This window comes from Mus pahari, chromosome 13, assembly GCF_900095145.1.
Source record: "Mus pahari chromosome 13, PAHARI_EIJ_v1.1, whole genome shotgun sequence".
In the NCBI taxonomy this organism is placed as follows: Eukaryota; Metazoa; Chordata; class Mammalia; order Rodentia; family Muridae; genus Mus; species Mus pahari.
This window is the reverse complement of record NC_034602.1, coordinates 65865114-65868108: the sequence shown is the minus strand read 5'-3', so window position 1 is coordinate 65868108 and position 2995 is coordinate 65865114. Positions and strand designations below refer to the sequence as shown.

The window sequence follows — 2995 nt, the reverse complement described above, 5'->3', positions numbered from 1 at the left end:
CGAGGAAGACATTCATTTACCCGTGGTCACATGGTTAGGAGGTGGCAGAGCAGGCTTGGGATCCCCACAGCCTAAATAACCTCTCTGTGGGCTGCCCAGTTCTGTCCCATGGTGCACTATGGTTTTATCCAGCATAAGCTGGATCCAGCTTCATACTTAACTGTTTAGAGTCAAAGACAGACTCCTTTAAATCATTGAGCCTGTATCCTCCACAGTACCATATCCACTTACTACAAAACAACTATTTTTTTTAAAAAACTCTGTGGCAAATGAAACAATTTAAACCTTGGAAGCATATTTGATGATTTGTGTCTGTGAATAGACACCATGACCAAGCCAAGTCTTATAAAGGGCAAACATTTAATTGGGGCTGGCTTACAGGCTCAGAGGTTCAGTCCATTATCATCAAGATGGGAGCATGGCAGCATCTAGGCAGGCACGGCACAGGAGGAGCTGAGAGTTCGACATCTTCATCTGAAGGCTGCTAGCAGAGTACTCAATTCCAGACAACTAAGAGTAAGGTCTTAAAGCCCACACCCACAGTGACACACCTATTCCAACAAGGCCACACCTCCAAACAGTGCCACTCCGTGAGCCAAGCATATACAAACCATCACAAACTGTAAGCAAAGTTGTTTTTTAAATTTGTTTCGAGACAGGGGATTGTTATATTGCTGTGGCTGTCCTGGAATATATAGAATAGACTTCCTATAGAGAATAAGCTGGCCTCAAACTCACAGAGATCCACCTCCCTTACTTCCCAGTGCCGAGGTTAGAGGTGTGGGCCACCTCAGCCCCAGCTCTTTAAAATTTATTTATTTATTTATTTATTTATTTATTTATTTTTGGCTTTAGATTATTTTATTTTATGTGTGTGAGTGGTTTGTTTTTTTTTTTTTTTTTTTTTTTTTAAATCTATGCACTGCCTGTGTTCCCGATACCTATGGAAGTCAGGAGAGGATGTCAGGGCCCCTGGAATTGAAGTTACACATGGCTGTGAGCCCACACTCCATGTGTATACTGGGAATCAGTCTGCTCTCAAAGCAACAAGTGCTCTTAACCCTTGAGCTACCCCTCTGGCATCCCTGTTATCATCATCATCATCATCACCATTATTATTATTTTTAGTGTGTGGCATTATGGACAGAATCAGCATACGGGAGAAAGGGTTGATGTTGGCTCACGGTTTGAAGGTTCAGTCCATCATAGCCGGGAAGTGGAGGCAGAAGGACCTGAGGAGGTTGAGCACGTTGCATCGGCAGTGACGAAGCAAAGAGATACCGAGGCTGGTGTTTGGTTTACGTTCTCTGTTTTACTCAAGTCCAGGGCCCCAGCCCACATCAGTTAAATCTCCCTGGAAACATCCTCATATGCCTGCCTAGGGATTTGTCTCTTTGGTGATTTTTTTTTAAATCCCGTTCAATTGAAAACCAAGTTTAGCTCTCCTGGTGTGATAATAACCTGGTACTGACATTAAAATCAGAGACCTTCCAGGGCTTTTCTGTTTGGTTTGGTTTTTTTGAGATAAGGTTTCTCTGTGCCCTAGCTGTCCTGGAACTCCACATGTATGTAGATCAGGCTGGCCTCGAACTCATGGAGATCTGTCTGCTTCTGCCTCCAGAAAAAAGGTGTGTCTCACCACATCCAGCCCATGACAGTGTTTTGACTCCAGAGAGTTACTGAAATTTTTCTAGTGAGACAGAAGAAGGAGGTGGAGGATATGAGGAACATGGATGGAATGAGACTGGCCAAGTGGTTGTTGAAGTTGTGTGAGAGGCCTGGGGGGGGGGGGGAGACACTATACCACTGTGTGTGTTTACCTTTACCAAAATAAATGGCTTTGGATTTTGTTTTTGTTGTTGTTGTTGGTGGTGGTGGTGGTGGGTTTTGACCAAACGGAGAAAGCCATGGAAACAACCAGATGTAGGCAGCTGAATCTATGCTTAGCACTCACTCAGGGCTCCTTGGATGCTCTGAGCCCAGAGTCATCCTGCCTAAAACTGAGAAATTTGCCCTTGACACTCTCAGAGGTTACACCCAGCTCTAAGAGTTTATTAGTCTTTGTCTAGGGGAAAACAGTTAAAGGGGAGAAGTGTTGGCCAACTGTGTACTGGCCAGCTCGGTCTTAAAAGGAGTCCTGGACTTATTCATACAGAAAAGAAGAAAGGGAGGGAGGGAGGAAGGAAGAAAGGAAGATGACTGCTTTCTGCAGCAGCATATATACTACAATTGGAATAATTCAAAGAAAATTAGCCTGGTCCCTGAGCAAGCATGGCATGCAAATTTATCATGTCCCATATTTTTAAAGTATCTCGTTCCTGTCTGTACTTAGTGGCCTTGGAAATAGATCACATAGACCAGTCATTAAAATAAAGCAAGCTTTTGTCTGCCTAGAAAAAGAAAAGAAACAATTATGGCAGAGTTGAAAATAGAGCAATAATGAATTGCTCGTCCTCCTTGGTGACTCACACATCGGCTGCGTTGTGTGCTTCCTCCTCATCCACTGTTAGCCCTGCCTGGCCTTTCTTCTAAGCGCTCTAATATACCGTCCTTTCAGTTTGGACATGTACACGTTGTAGCGGAGGAGTCACATGTGAGGAGAATGTATTTCTTGTCCTCTGAGTTCCTGGGCAACCTCACATTCTAAAATCTTCCCATTTTCCTGCAGATTTTAATTTTCTTTACAGCTGAATAATCCCCCATTTTGTCTATGGACCACATTTTCATTACCCGTTCACCTGTCAATAGACATCAAGGTTGGCTCCATTTCCCTGTTGTCTTCAACAGAGCAGCACTAAACATGGATGTGCAAAGATCTCTGTGGGCAGATATGGAGTTCTCTGATATATGCCCAGGAGCAAAAGAACTGGGTTCCTATGGTAGGGTTTTTTTTCTCTTCCCTCCTTCCTTCCCTCCCTCCCTCCTTCCTTCCCTCCCTCCCTCCCTCCCTCCTTCCCTTCCTCCCTCCCTCCCTCCTTCCTTACCTCCCTCCCTC

General features: G+C 44.4%; 1 non-coding gene across 1 annotated transcript; it reads left to right on the top strand.

Annotated features, from left to right (window-relative positions):
- Positions 1-2199: 2199 nt before the first annotated feature.
- On the top strand, positions 2200-2304 carry LOC115065330. Its single transcript, XR_003845107.1, has one exon. It is a non-coding gene; the product is annotated as a U6 spliceosomal RNA (small nuclear RNA).
- Positions 2305-2995: the final 691 nt, after the last annotated feature.